The sequence below is a fragment of the Podarcis cretensis genome (genome assembly GCF_951804945.1).
Source record: "Podarcis cretensis genome assembly, chromosome: 3".
Taxonomy (NCBI): domain Eukaryota; kingdom Metazoa; phylum Chordata; class Lepidosauria; order Squamata; family Lacertidae; genus Podarcis; species Podarcis cretensis.
In genome coordinates, this window is record NC_137172.1 from 36,105,080 (window position 1) to 36,121,233 (window position 16,154).

At 44.9% G+C, this 16,154-nt stretch overlaps 2 long non-coding RNA genes across 2 annotated transcripts; one reads left to right on the top strand and one right to left on the bottom strand.

The window, feature by feature from the left end:
- Positions 1-875: 875 nt before the first annotated feature.
- On the bottom strand, positions 876-15,996 carry LOC307212256. Its single transcript, XR_013836902.1, has 4 exons — positions 15,826-15,996; positions 5,745-5,833; positions 3,543-3,693; positions 876-1,033 (listed from the first exon to the last, which is right to left on the bottom strand). It is a non-coding gene; the product is annotated as an uncharacterized lncRNA (long non-coding RNA).
- LOC307212279 lies at positions 10,649-12,720 on the top strand. The gene is made up of 2 exons (XR_013836933.1): positions 10,649-12,113; positions 12,688-12,720. It is a non-coding gene; the product is annotated as an uncharacterized lncRNA (long non-coding RNA).
- Positions 15,997-16,154: the final 158 nt, after the last annotated feature.

Here is a 16,154-nt window from a genome sequence, read left to right on the forward strand (position 1 = left end):
TGCACCCATGATCAGCTGTACCCATGATCTGTATCTGAGTGCCAAACTATATATTACAGAAGGCATAAGGAAGTTATAGCCCTCTAAATGTTATTGGTCTTCAGTTCCCATCAGCCCCAACCAGCATGGCTAATGGTCAGGATCTGGGATAATTGGTGTTGTCATCCAGCAGCGTTGGAGAGCACCAGATTCCTGATTTTCCCATCCACCACAAGGATCCCACCAAAAATCCCCCCCAGGAGCTGCTATTTACCCCCCAAGGTGCTGTTTGCAGCTGGAGGGGCATTATCGAAAGGAATAGGAAACTCTTCCCAGACTGGACTGCCAACAACACCATTTTCTTTAAAATAAAAGTGGCCCAGTTAAGCACACTTTCTAAAAAGCATGAATAACATATAGTTCTGTCCGAGTGTCGCAAATATAGCTGAACGGCTGTTACTGGAGAGAATGCTGGACTACATGAAAATCTGTCCTGAACCAGCATGATCATTTGAATGCCAAGTTAATATGGTAGCTTTTTGGAAAAGGCTAAATAAAAATAAATCAGTATTTATTTTAAAGGCTAGTTGTGCTGGCTGCAGTTTTGGATTACCTTTCCCACTGTGATTCGCTATGATGGCATTTATATTGCTCATTTCCTGACTTCCATCTATGATGGAACTCAAGGTGACATATGTCAGTTTGCCAGGAGGTCTTGTGCAAGGCTGCTGCTTCATATGCCAACTTTGGGTTGTAGTTCAACAAGTCCTCTGTTAATGTTGAACTGCTAGAGGATGAATGAAGTCTGGGTGTACTAACATAGGAGCTGTAGTTCAGTGAATTTGTGCAGCTGCTCATATGTATGAAATCTACTGCGTGTGCCCAAAGGATGACAGTTGTTTTAAATGCCTTCTCTTTTGTTCAGAGAGGTTGCTTCATGATGTAAACTGAGCACAGCTGGTCGGCAGTTGAGCTTGCGGTTAACAGCCAGAGCAGTTCCAGTAACATTTGAGTCCCAGCCCTCATCCTGTTGCCTCGGCGTGCAGGTGTTTCCCTTCAAAGGTGAAAGCAGCTTATTTAGATTCCAAAAAGGGGATGGATACTCAGAACATAAACAGAGGCCAATGGCCCATTGAGTCCAGCATCCTGTTCTCAGAGGGGTCAACCTACAAGCAGGACCACAGTGTAAGAGCGCTCTCCTCTCCTGTTTCCAGCAACTGGTATTCAGAAGTATTACTGCCTCCTGACTGTTGAGGCAGAACATGACTATCATGGCTAGTAGACATCAAGGTAAAAGGTAAAAAGATAAAGGAAGAAGAAGAAGAGTTTGGATTTGATATCCCACCTTTCACTCCCTTTAAGGAGTCTCAAAGCGGCTAACATTCTCCTTTCCCTTCCTCCCCCACAACAAACACTTTGAGGTGAGTGGGGCTGAGAGACTTCAAAGAAGTGTGACTGGCCCAAGGTCACCCAGCAGCTGCATGTGGAAGAGCAGGGACGCGAACCCAGTTCCCCAGATTATGAGACTACCGCTCTTAACCACTACACCACACTGGCTCTCAGCGGTTAACACCACACTGAGAAGCATCTGTTTTCCCTTAAAAAAAATCTTCAGCATCCAGCCTGGGGGTGAGTTCTGTATAACTCAGAAGTTTGCACATGGTATTGTGAGCATTAGTTGGTCCCAATAAAGCTATTGATTTTCCGGGGTGGGGGGAGGTAAAGGACCCCTAGACATCCAGTCAAAGGCGACTATGGGGTGCGGTGCTCATCTTGCTTTCAGGCCTAGGGAGCAGGCGTTTGTCCACAGACAGCTTTCTGGGTCATGTGGCCAGCATGACTAAACCGCTTCTGGCACAACGGCACACCATGATGGAAACCAGAGCTCATGGAAACGCCATTTACCTTTCCGCCACAGCGATACCTATTTATCTACTTGCACTGGCATGCTTTCGAACTGCTACGTTGGCCGGAGCTAGGACAGAGCAATGGGAGCTCACTCCTGGCTGTTGAGGCAGAACACAACTATCATGGCTAGTAGATATCAGTAGCCTTATTTGCCATGTGTTTGTCCAGGCCTCTGTTAAAGTCATCCAAGATGGTGGACTTAACTGCTTCTTGTGCAAGCGAGTCCTATAGTTTATGTGCCATGTGCAGAAGTAATTTATTTCCTCTGCCCTGAATCTTGCAGTCTTGGATGTTTTACCAGTTTTAGTGTTAATGAGAGCAAGAGAAAAACTTTCCTTTATTCCTTTCCTCCATGCTGTGCATAATTTTACAAACTGCTATCATATTGCCTCTTCCTCGCCTTTTCTTTAAACCATAGGTAAGCAAACTAAGGCCTGGAGGCCGGATCTGGCACAATCGCCTTCTAAATCCGGCCCATGGACGGTCCGGGAATCAGCGTGTTTTCACATGAGTAGAATGTGTGCTTTTATTTAAAATGCATCTCTGGGTTATTTGTGGGGCATAGGAATTCATTCATTTTTTTCTCTATTCAAAATATAGTCTAGCCCCTCACAAGGTCTGAGGGACAGTGGACTGAAAAAGTTTGCTGACTCCTGCTTTAAACTAAAAAGCCCTCGAACGCTGCAACTTGTCTCCATAAGGCTCCACCCACTTAATAAATTTGCTTGTCCTTTTTGGAAGCTTTTCTCGTGGTGTTTCCCTCACCCCTACGAAACGTTCTCCAGCCTCCTTTGCTCTCTGTACCTCCTGATCTGCAAAAGCACAAGGACTTAGCCCACAACATCTTCTCCTAAGCTTTAATTTGAAATGTGGGAAGGCAGGGAGGCTGGCTACCAAGTGGCGTAAGATTTTGTTTTAAGGCCTCCCCTTAAAAAAACTGGATTAAACACAGCACTATAAACATGATTCTTAACAGGCTTAGGGATAACCCCAGTGAGCCCTGGCTTAAATAATACCTTGAATGGTTTTACAGCTATAGAGTTGCTGAGAATCGACATCTTTTGCAGACGTTTCAAAGGGGCGAGTGCGTTTCTATTTCTTTCCTTGTTGTCGTGTTCTCTCTTAATGAGCTCCCTCCTTGCACTTGCTGAACAACTCAACAGCTCCTTGCAGCCACTGTTTTCTCTCTTGCATCCAATGCTGCTAATCAAGCCACTTACGCTCCTAGACTCGACAGCAAATCATTTCAGCAATTACTACCCAAGAACAATAAAATGCTACTGTTTTTTTCCCCTGGTGTCATTAGCGTGTCCCAGACATTGTGTTCTCCTGCTTTGACGTGCAGTAATAGTCCCGTCCAAATGCATTGCCCGCCGCATTGCAGCTTCCCAGCTGTGCCAGCTTCCCAGCCACAATGGCTTCTCCCTCCTCGGAGACGCTGTTAATTTTCAATTGGAGCCCTCCAATCCGCTCCTGCTACTTGGGGAGTTGCTGTTTAGCCTGTGATTTGCCTAATTTAGTATTCTAATTACTGAATTGGCTGGGCAGCCATCTGTCTGCTACGTGAAGTTCCTTGCAACCCCATTCCGAGTATGAGGCGAGTGAAGTTGTAGAGAATACTGAAGACCCATTTAGTCTCTGTAAGGAAAACGAACCTTTGGAGCATTGTCAACAAATCCAGAAAGGGTGGCTTCCTCTTAAGTTTCAGGAGCTGTTGACCTTTCTTCTGGGCTCAGGTTGGTCAAATTGTCTCTGTCTTCTGCACAGGGTGACCACCATCACATTGCCAAAAAGGAGAATTTGTTCCTGGTAAAAGAGGACAAAAGAGGGGAAGATTTGCATGTGCTAATATATATGTATACATGCATATTTCAATGTAATTACTATAATTTAAACATCGTTCAGCCCTGACACTGAGGTCCAGCACCAAGGGCCTTTTGGTGGTTCTCACACTACGAGAAGTGAAGCTACAAGGGAACCAGGCAGAGGGCCTTCTCAGTAGTGGCACCCACCCTGTGGAACGCCCTCCCACCAGATGCCAAGGAGATTAGTAACTATATAACTTTTAGAAGACATATGAAGGTAGCCCTGTATAGGGAAGCTTTTTAATATATAATGCTTTATTATGATTATATATATGTTGGAAGGTGCCCAGAATGGCAGGGGAAACCCAGTCAGATGGGTGGCATAATATTGTAGTTCTTATTCAATAGTAAATAATAATAATAATAATAATAATAATAATAATAATAATAATAATAATAATTACAAGTCAAAAGCCAAACCATTGGCACTTTCAAAGTGCTCAGTACTAAAAGCATGTATTTGCCTGGCATTGGAAGGACAACAAAATTGGTGCCAGGTAAGCTTCACTTGAAAGAACAATAGGCGGACACCACAGAATCTACTTGGATCCCACTGACTTCACGAGGTATCCTATATTTGAAGCTGTTATATCAAAGTGCAGTTAGGGCCAGCCTTTGAGATGCCCTGAATGGAGTTCCATTCTGTCTTTGGCTGTTGAGTCTTCATCCCTGAACCCTGTAGTCTTCTTACCACTACTGCAACCATCACTGAAGATCTGTTGGAAGTCCAGATTAGTCTCTTCCAGTTGCCAGGTGCTTCTTGGAAGCAATCCTCATTTGCCTTCTTCAGCCCTCTGCTCAGCCCCTCTGTAGAGCTAGCACTTGGAAGCAAGTGCTCCACTTGCCCAATGGCTGGGCCAGCTGTGGAATTTAGATATTGTAGCAATGGAAACTCTGAATGAGATGTTGGGAAATTAAAATAAAACCTCAGTGTTATGAAAACTAACCAAATGATTCAGGCCTAGGAAACTTGCAACATTACAACAGTTAACATTTGGGCCAAAGAAAGAGTCCCAGCCACCTACACCCTGATTTGGATCACTGAAGGTTCTTTTTCCCCCTTCCAATTCCTCAAAGTTTCTCAAGAGCAGTTCAGACAATTGTGCAACTGAATTATTGTTGACCTGTCTGTTTTTTTTCCTTCAGGTTCACATCTGCTTCAAAACATGTGTTGATGGTTATGCATGAATCAGATTGGGCCAGCAAGGATTCAGTAGGCTTTGCTGCTGCTGGCTGGGTTCAAATCTAGCTTATCAAACATGCATTTGTCAATGTGGACTGTTAAAAGCAGCATTGTGGAAATATTTAATGTATAACACTTATGTAGAAAGTATGGTAAAATATCTAGATTCCCCATAGCCCAAGTTGTGTACATTCCATGCTTTGGAAAAGGATGAAAAGAAACAGGTTCTGTATTTGAATTCTTCATCCAGCTTCTGTAATCTGAATAAATCACTGCTATCAAGCGAAATGTAAAATATTCAGGGCAACTTCCAATTGCCTTGCCGCTTTCCCCAGGAAACAAATGGCAATTGGGTTTTCTGCAGATTGCTGTTTGTTCCAATTTGGTGCTAAAGAGCAGGTTTTCCGGGGGAAAGCGGCAAGAAAAGGCAAAACTGCTTAGAGCCATGCTTTGTAGGCCCAGGACAAGCGGGAGTATGGCTGAGCCCTCAGTGTGCATAATGCCTCCTGCTATTGATAGGAACAATATTGAACTACTCTGACCTCATTCATGACCGACTTCTGATATATCGCCATCCACTGCTCACATGTCTTCAAGCTTATATTTGCAGAAACACATACTTGCTTGAAAGAGCAAAAGCTGGCATTCTTAGCATGCAGAATTTTGTATCCGGCACAGAATTTCGTGCTTGCACAGATCCACAGAACAGACAGATCGCTGGAGCCAGTTGTCTTTGTTAACTGCTGACAGAAATAATAGAAACCTCTTAACAACCACAAAGGAGTATTGGGATTCAGATATATGCATACCAGAGAGTTCTCTACCTGTCTGTCCTCTTCTTTCCAGTGCTGTGTTCAGTCTGGAACGTTGCTGTGTCTAGCAGTTGCCATTCATACCCCTACAGAGGAATGGATGGCATAAATCAGGGTTGGGCAGCCGGCAGTCCTCAATGTTGATGGACTCCAGCTCCCATCATCCCATATCATTTGCTAGCCTAATTAGGGATGATAGCAGCTGGAGTCCAAGTGCTTCTGGGAGGGCACAAATTTCTTAACCTCGATTTAGATGGATAAATAGGCCAGGTGCTAACAATAAGAATAATGATGATGATGACGATTGCTGGAAGGGCCAAAGGTGTATTTCAGGCATAGGCAAACTTGGCCCTCCAGATGTTTTGGGACTGCAACTCCCATCATCCTTAGCTAACAGGACCGGTGGTCAGGGATGAAGGGAGTTGTAGTTCCAAAACATCTGGAGGGCAGAGTTTGTCTATGCCTGGTATATGGAGATGGCCTTAGCTTTCATTCCAGTGGTTGGCTACTCATATGATAGAGAGTTATTTCTTTATGATCCTTGAAAACAGGTATCTCAAGCATGCTCAAATTAACTGCTTCAATCCATCAACAATATAACACAATATATATTACAACTTGAATTAAGCTTGTTTGCTGGGGGTATATGGTAGCCAAATTCTTTTTTAAAAAAATAATATTTATTACTTTTAAACCTTACAATAAAGAAGAAAAAGAAAGGAAAAAAAGAAGAAGCAAAAGAAAGAAAAAAACCCAATTCGATACAATATATAAACAGTAGACAACGCAACATTAACACATTAGACTAAACAAAACAAAGCAAAAACAATTTAAAAACATACATCATACCATTTCAATGCCTTATCTTTCATTCCCTTGTTTCATTGACCTCCTCTCACCTCCCTTTTTGTATTCCACTTCTATTAATTGTTTCAGCAATTCCTTTCCATCTTTCTATATAACCTTATTTTCCATTAATACTATAATACTTATTTATGCTTAACTCCTTATAACATTTCTACTAAAGCCTTATAATTTCATTCCAACATTTTTCTGACACTCATTAATTTTACAGTATTTCTATAAATAAACTTTAAACTTTTTCCAATCTTCTTCCACCGTCTCTTCTCCCTGGTCTCGGATTCTGCCAGTCATTTCCGTCAATTCCATATAGTTCATCAACCTGGTGATCTTCTGTCCGAGGCTCTTAACTCTTTTCCAAGTCCCTTCTGCAGGTCTTCTTCATATTTATACATGCACTTTACTTTGTCTTCTGCTGATCTTGTTCTTAATTTCCTTCCTTTGATGCTGAAGAGTAGATCTCGGGGAAGCTCCGACCTAGCAATGTTTTTATTCCTTCTCGACAGGTCAGCCAAATCTCCATAATTAAAACTAAAATCCAAAAGATATTTCAGGACGTGTTTCAAAATCCCTCCAAATCTGAAAGTCCCCACAACTCCAATCTCCTCCTGACCCAGGTCCAGGTCCCAAAGGTCAGTAAATCCCTGCATGAGGTGATCTATCCAACTTTCCTTCTCCAGTCCAAGCAGGGCTCCAATCCTCAAAATCTGACCTTCTCTGAATTCAATCATAGAAGGCAACAACTTATAGTCATCAAATTGCCTCTGTAAGGCTGGGGCTCTCTCCCTCTCCACCCGTATTACTTTAGGTTCAACAACAACAACTTTCTCCCTCGCCTTCTCCACAGCCTGCCACGCCAAAGAAGATTCCTGCATCAATTCCTGAACGGCTTCTGTATAGATGTTCACTCTTTGTCCCAAATTAGTCACTTTTTGTCCCAAGTTATCAATTTTAATAGTCATCAAATCCGTCTTCTTGTGGAAGCTGTTCCAATGAATCACTTATCTTACATAATGCAATCACTAAGGCTTCTTCTGTCGACATTCTTAACCTATCCAAGGTCAATCCCTGGTTCTCACGGTTTTTTATCTTGCAGCTGGAGATTCCACCAGCTCAACTCTTGTAACAGTTTCAAAGGCTCCCTCTAGAGGGAAACAATTTCTATTTGTATCAATCCTTTTAAGCACAGTTCAAGCAATAAAATTAGTTTCAATTTTCAGTTACTTTTACTCCTTTTTAAATGCAGAAGGAGACAATGGAAACAATGTATTTCTCTTATTTAACTAGCTGTCAAGATACGTTTTATTCACAGTCAATGAACATTCCCAAAACGTCAGTCTTACTAGCAGCCTGTTTCCAGGTTCAGAGCGGTGGTAATTTAACTTTCTTCACTCTCTCCTGCAGGCTTACGCGATCCCAAATTCCCCCCCCCTTCTCCTGCTTCCAAGGGGGGTTTAATGATTTTAGCCGATGGAAGTTTAATCCTTTACAGAGGACTTTCCAAGACTTTAGCTTGCAAGCTCTTTGCTTCAATCTATTTACAAAAGGGGGAGGCAGACTTCCTGGTTGAAACCTCCCTGTTTTGGTGCCAAATTAAGACGTTTAAAAATCCAGTTTTCCGTTCTACTCACGGGTAGTTATTTAGGATCAAATTGTCCACAGGAAAAAGTCAGCGCTCTCCGGCAACAGCAGTGCGGCTTCACTCCGTGAAAGAAGCAGTCAATTCGACGCACCGCACTGCTCACCCCACGTCGCTCCAGATCCCCGAAACCGGGTCTCCCCGCGAGTAGGGGAGGCGCAAAAGGTACCAGCCAAATCCCACGTTCACAGGCTTCTCCCGCCTGTGATTTTTAGTGGGTCTCCGCCTTCGCCATGGCAGCCAGACCCTGATTTCCACGGAGCAAATTCCTCCCGATCAGAGGAATTCTGCCATTGTTGGAGGCGCCAACCCGGAAGTCCTATGGTAGCCAAATTCAGGACCCCTGTTCATTGCAATCATGGAAGATAGGAATATAAGAGCTGTCTTAAATGAAGTCTGATCACCGGTCCATCTAGTTCAGTACTGTCTACTCTGACTGGCAATGGCTCTCCGTGGTTTCAGCCAGGGGACATTCTCAGTTTTAGCTGGAGATGTCCAGGATTGAACCAGGAACCTTCTGCATGCAAGGCAGATGCACTACATCTCCAGATAAAATTGAGAATATCCCCTGGCTGAAACCATTGAGAACCATGGCAATATGATAGCCTCCATGTGTAGACAAACACAAGCTTTCAAATTCCACAGGAGTCTCCATCATTCATCTGTGTTCTAGAAAAGTGTGCATTAAAATATCTGCTTTGTTTCTCTTGCAGGCCCAGTGCTTAAGAGAAGAATTAAAACAGCCAGCCTATTTGTTGAAATTTGCAGTTTGCATCACTCAGCTGGCATCGTGCGCAACGTCTGGCTTCGGAACGCCATAGTAGTGTCTCCCCTTGCATGCTGCCCTTGAACTGCCGCAAGTGTGAGTGGTGACGGCTCAAGCTGGCATTTCACCCACTTGGCTGTGGGAGAGAAGAAAGGGATCATGGGGAAAAACCAGCCTCCAACTGGCTGCTGTCAGATTGGCAGCCTTTTCTCACATTACAGTGAAGGGAGCAATGCTGTAAGCTGCCTTAGGTCCTGCACTGAGAGAAAGGCGGGATATGCAATGCAATGCAATGCAATGCAATGTAATGTAATGTAATGTAATGTAATGTAATGTAATGTAATGTAATGTAATGAAATAAAAGCAGCAGCCAGGCTAAGTGTACCCTGTCTTGTCTATGGGATCACTGTGGTAACAGTCGACCCTAAAGGACATTAGAATGATAGATGGGCCATCTACCTTGTGCTCACCTGCTGGAGGTGAGGTTGCAAAATGAATGATGAGAAAATTACAGCTGAGCAAGCCTTGACTCTGCAGGGCGTGGGCAGGGCACATTCCTAGCAGACAAGGGAAATAAATCCAGTCCTTTGGTTATCTCCCCGTGCATAACCCCAACACATATTTCTGCTATGCACTCCACTTCTGGGGTTATGATGTGGGCAAACCCATTTCCTTCATGTCATGAGATACACACTGCTTTGACTTCCCCTGCTTGTAGATTGCAATGCCATGATCAGCTCTTGCTCCAAGAACAGTCTGGCATAATGGGGAAAGGTTCCTTTGAGCAAAAGCAGAGTGCCATTCTTCCCTCTGAAGATACTCATTTCTAAAAGCTGAGGATCAGAGCTTTAGCTAGGTTGCTTTAGAACCTAAGTACAAAAAGCACCACTGAGTTATAGATCTGACGCACTTCCAGGTGAGGGAATAATAATAATAATAATAATAATAATAATAATAATAATAATTATACCCCGCCCATCTGGCTGGGTTTCCCCAGCCACTCTGGGCGGCTTCCAACAAAACACTAAAATACAACAACCGATTAAACATTACAAGCTTCCCTAAACAGGGCTGCCTAAAGAGGGCATTGTAAATTCAGGTATCACACATGGATCATTGGCAGCAGTTTTTAAAAAGCACTTTTTGTGTTTCTCTCAGGTTAAATCTGGATTGGATTTGGAGCGGATTGGAATATAGGCTGGTGTTCTGATGGCAAGGACATCATGTGGGCTCTGCAAAACAAAAAAACAAAGCACCTTGCGTAAATGAGTAGCACCCACCCCACAATAAACACCTGTCTGAAACTGCCCTTGGTCTTGTAAAAAAAAAAAAGAAAAAAAAAAGGAGGAAACTGCATCAGCAGGAGATGAAAGAGCAGAGGGGTTTATCAAACAAGAAAAAGCCTACTGGTGCATCAGTGCCTGGGGACAATGATGCAGACACATGTCTGAAGGGCAGGGGTGGGGAGCGCATAAAAGCAAAAACTGAGCAAAGATGGGGGAAGCTATGACCCCCCCCCCACCCGGGAGACTGGAGGGAGGAGGGGAGTTGGTCACAGCAGGAAGAGGAGACTCCTTGAATTCTTTAGCAACCTGCCTCATCTCTGCCTCTTGCCCCCCGCCCAAGCCTCCACTTCTGCCTTTGAGTCTAGACTGCTGTCTGCCACAGCCTCTTCCAGCTCACTAAACCCTGTTGCCTCTTCAGCATCCGACACCTCCTGCTCATAGCTGTCAACTTTTCCCTTTTCTTGTGAGAAATCCTATTCGGAATAAGGGAATTTCCCTTAAAAAAAGGAAAAAGTTGACAGCTGTGCTCTTGCTCCCAGTCTGTCTGCCTCCCCTTCTCCCTCTGACCACTCATCGCCATCCCACCACCAATCCCTGGCTCTGAGCCTTCTTCCCTCGTAGGTTCCCTCAGGGGTTCCCCAACTGCCTCCCTCCACTCCTCTGCATCCAGCCAGTCTATGACACCAGCATCTCCAGGTACGTCTAGGGAAGGCACCCGTCGGAAAACCTGGAGAGCCACAGCCATTTAGTGTAGACAGTACTGAGTCAGATGTAGAGAGCACTGTAGTAACACCCAGCTAACTCGGTGTAAGTCAGCTGCTGGTGTTCCCAGTCTCTCAACAACTGCCTCCGAAAGTGTTAAGTAAGTGTTCTTTTCAAGCTCTTGTTCCAAACAGTTTATATAGCAGACGGTACAAATGAGCAAACATGCTGCCCTAGAGAGGCGACAACTTATCTGGAGGGTGTACATAATCAGGAATTTCAGAAGGAAAAGAATGCAAGTTATTTACCATTAAATCTGTTGCTGCAGGGAAAGATTTTTAAAACCCCTTCGCCAAGCAACCTCCTTCCCCGCCCCTGGAAGGTTTCTCCAGCTTCAAAACAGCACCAGCTCATTAAAAGGCAGGGCAGCCAGGCTTCCATTGCAGTCTCACACTTTTTCTTTCAGAGTTTGTGGTTTTATATGGGTCTCCTGCAATCCCCCCCCCTCCGTCCCCAAAAGAATCCACTTGACTGCCCAGGAACCTACAGCACCATCGGCTGAGAAAGCTGTGGCGAAGAACAAACTCCCTTGAGTTTGGAGCCCTGGAGGGCAGCCATGTTGAAACTATCATTGTTTCGGCCCATGTCTTTCATTAAAGGCTGCCAGATAAATATTTACAGCTGGTCATGGGAGGAGGCAAGCTGGAGGGACCTTGCCACATTTTTCTTCATTTCACTGCTCATCTGGCGTAGGCTTTTGCATCTATGCAATATTGCGTTGAATTTGTCGTTGCTGTTGTCATCTTAGTGCATTAAGAATTGTGAGCTTTCATTTCAAAATAAGCCATATCTGAATCCCACTGTATTACCAACATGGCAACATCTTGTAGAGGTTTTAAGGCATATGCCAGAACATAGTCCTTGGTGTTTAATGAATCCCAAATTTCAAGGGAGCTCCTCCCTGCCTGGTTTTGAATTGTGTTACATCTGGTAATCTCCTGCTACCCTGGAAATCTGAGATGCCCTGTGTCAATGTGGCTTCTGGCCTTGTGGTGCTGCTATGGAATGCCAGGTCAGCCTGCAATATGTTCCGTCATACACAGCGGCGTAGTGTGGGTTGTCAGCACCCGGGGCAAGGTAAGTAATTTGCGCCCCCTAACCCGGGGCAAGGCAAGTAATTTGCGCCCCCTAACCCGGGGCAAGGCAAGTAATTTGCGCCCCTAACCCCTAACCTGCCGCCGCTGCCAGCTTCTTCTTGCTGCTGCCTGGGCTGGGGTATTTACGGTAAGGTAGCCACGGCGGCGGCGGCGGCGGGTCCGTGCCAGGTGATCTGAGGTGATTTGCCGCTGGCGCTGCCGCCCAAACGACGCCGCTTGCCTGGAGGAGGAGGAGGGCAGAGAGGCGAGGAAAATGCAACATGGCCCAGCAGCTGCAGCAGCAGCGGCGGCGGGGCTGTGAGGAGGGGCTGCCTGGTTAGTGCTGAGAGCCGCTGCCTGCCGGACGCCTTCAGCCCGGACGCGCGCACAGCTCATTGGTTCTGCGAGACATGGGGCTCTGCTACAGCCTGCGCCCAAGGCTCTTCGGCGACTCCGGAGGCGGCGAGCGCCCCCCCCAGATGTTGCGCCCGGTGCAGCCGGCCCCCCCTGCACCCCCCACGCTACGCCACTGGTCATACATCTGACAAAGTGGGCCTCAGTCCACAAAAGCTTATTCTACAATCTGTGAGTCTTTAAGGTGCTTTTGGTGTAATGGACTATCATGGCTGCCGCTCTGGAAATTGCACTTGGCCCTAGTGGGACAAGTTGGGAATACTGTTGGTGTTGTGCCCATCCCATCCCACCGAACTGTCTCCCTGAGATCACCAAGCTGGCCTTGGATCAAGTGCTGAGGACCTGCTGGATGATTGTCCTGGGTGTCGTCAACTTCCATGCAAAGGCTGCCTCATCAGAAATAGCTCAGGACTTGAAAGTGTGCACTTAAGAATGCGCCCCAGAGTTTTTCTTTTGAAGATGGGTTACCTGACATCAAGGTAGTGTCCGGTGATCACAGTCTCACCGGGATGGCTTCAAGGCTGTGCACCCATGTTAATGGGAGAACCTGAGGTGGACCCCACGCCAGTACACAGCCTTCATTGAGTCCCTGAGAGTCCTGACCACTGAAATTGAATGCAGTCTAACCTACTGGTTTAAGCCCAGTTTAACCTACTTTGCCTCTCTATGGATGACATCCTTAGGATGATATATTTATATATTTTTGCATGGCAACAAGTGAATCTGATCAAGCTGCATTAAAAAAAAAAAGGTATTTTGATGTGACTCTGAAGGGAAAGGTTACGTGATGGGATGCAGCAGTTTTGGCTTCCTGGCATGGCTATTACCACAATTTTCAATCCACGCAGCTTTCAGCGAGTCAAAGTGTTCATTGAGCATCAACTGGAATAAAAGAGCTTTGGAGATGTTTAAAACGAGCCTGAAAAACTGTCATGGAGAATGGAGGAGGTAAAAACAATCCATAATAGACAGCTGGGGATTCAGCATACTGTTTAGGTCTCCTGTCTGTGATATACAACCTACATCTGTCCAAACACAGACCCCCTTCCTTTGCTTGCCGAGATGAATCAACAACAGCTCAGCAATGATCGTTTCCAGCTCACACTGAGGCCTACAGATTAGAACACTCCGGATTCCACTTGTCAAACTGTCTCGCTAGGACTTGGCCTGCGTTGGGTTTCATGGTTTGTTTTTAAAACTCCCTCAGAGATATTCGTATGAAATTGACTTGTGTTAGAAAGTTTATTTGGTTTTGGGATCCAGTAGGCCAAGACAGGGAAACTGGGAGGAAGGCATGTAGGGATCTCTGTCCCACAGCCTTAGGGGAAGGGTAGCTCAGTGGTTGAGCATCTGTTTTGCTGAGATGCTGAGTTCAGTCCCAGCAGCATCTCCAGAGAGCCCTTTCTGAAATCCTGGAGAGCCTCTGCCAGTCAGTGATGGGGGAACCATATACAGCACCTTGAGCTTCTTGGAAGAAAAGGTAGGATAAAAAAGTAATAAGAAATTAAAAAGCAAGCAAGGCAATACAGCATCTCTTTTTCCATTCATGCTTCTGCAGGCAATATTAACCCAAAGCAACCCCTGACACAGCAATTCTTCTGGGATTTAATTACTGGGTTGTTTTATTTGTGTGAGAAATTCTTCATTCAGTGGATAGGGAGGAGGATGAATCAAAGAACAGGGTTCAAAGTTGTATAAATATGGGCATTTTGCAACTCCCAAGTGCTTGACATTCCAAGTGAAATAATGTTTACCAAGCCTACTATTTGGTATGTGGTTAGATATTTACCTGTGCCATACCAGAACTGTACTGCATTAACTCCTCCATGGGTCAGCAGGTTGTAATGTGTTAATTAAAGTGTGTGATGGTGGCAAGGAAGGAAGAATTTCTTGAGAGAAAGGGTTCATGCCACATATGAAAAGAAGAATGATGCTTTGATCTGTTTATTTTAGGAAATATATTGCTTGCTTCACCAGCGCCCATTCTCTTCAAAAGGCCTCAGACTCATTGTCTCAGCAGAAATCTGGAGTTGTTTGTAGCGGATTAACAAAGGATGGATTAAGAAAGCCAGAAAGCCATACAGTGGACTAAATATCTAAGGATGCAGTCAACGGCTGGGTATATGTGTTGTGTTTTTATTTCCTCTGATTCAGAAATGCTGTGGTTTCTTTCCTTGCCTATCCATTGAAATCCAGCACCTGTTTTGCTACCTTATGAAGAAGCCAAAATTGTCCGGTTTACTTGGAATGACATTCATTCGGTGCAATGGGACTTAGCACATAGTACTAATCTTTGCAACCTTCTTCGAAGGGAGACTTGGCCTGCTGGCCAAATCCAGCCCTCCAGGCCATTCTCTCTGGACCCCAGGATGCTCCCCACGCCATGCCCCTCACTAGCCTTGATTCACACTTCCCTCATTTTCTCTAATTGAAATGTTTCTTTGAACTGTGATGATGCTTCTTGCTGAACTTGATTGAGAGATTGATGGGTGGCAGCAGCGTAGAAACCACTGGCTTTTGCGCAGCTGCAATGGAGCCCACTGGACAAACACAAGAGCGACATGTGCTGCTCCTCTCCCCTTTGCCTCTGACTGCTACCTTGCACTAGTCCCTGGCAGGTTCCCTGCAAGGAAATGCAGCCCTTGTGCTGGAAAGGTCCCCTACAACAGTTTTATGGGTTGGTCCCCCTTGGTATCAGTACAGATGGAGAGTGGGCTATAATAAATATTTTCAAGAATAAGCAAGCGTGCAAATAAATCGCTGCTGAGGTACATCCACAATTGTGAGGTGTCACAAACTGTTACCATTGTTGAAGTAAGGACAGCGCAATCGCAGCTAAGAAGCTCAAATGATATACAGTGGACCCTCTAGTTACGTACTGCTCTGGATACGTAACTTTCGAGTGTATACTGCACATACCGGAAGTGTATACTGCACATGTGCAGAAGTGACGCCTCCGCCTACGGACTTTTCGGGTTGCGGACAGACTCCCAGAACAAATTTAATTTGTATCCGGAGAGTCCACTGTATATGACTGAAACCCTTCTTTGGAAATTAAACCAATGTCCAGACTTTAACATTCAAAAACTTTACTTACAGAAACATATAGTTATAGATGAATCAAAACATATTTACAGTCAAGCACGGGCTCACACTCTCTTTTTCTAACTTCCAAACAACTGTATTTTCCTCTTTTTCCAGAGCTCAGCAGTGAGCCTTCTGTATCACAATTAGGCCATGCCTTGCAGCTCATTTGAGAGATAACCACTTTTACCTTCTCCTGCAGCTTTGCTCTCTTTCAAGCAAAGAAGCACTCCAACACTCTATGGAACTTAGCAGTGTTTACAGTGGATTCTAAAACACAGTCATCTTGCTTCACATAGAATGGAGTCTCTCTTTCACTAGATACTTCCCATGTGACCAATGTTAGCCAACCACTTGAGAACTACTGGAGAGAACTTTCTAGAATTCAGTGGCCAGCCAATCAGATTTAAACACATAGTAATGCATAGAAGCATTTACAATTTCAGTGAACTTAATTACTAAACTTAGCAATCATTGGCTAGGGACTACCTCTGATGTCACAATAGGTAATGGCAGATG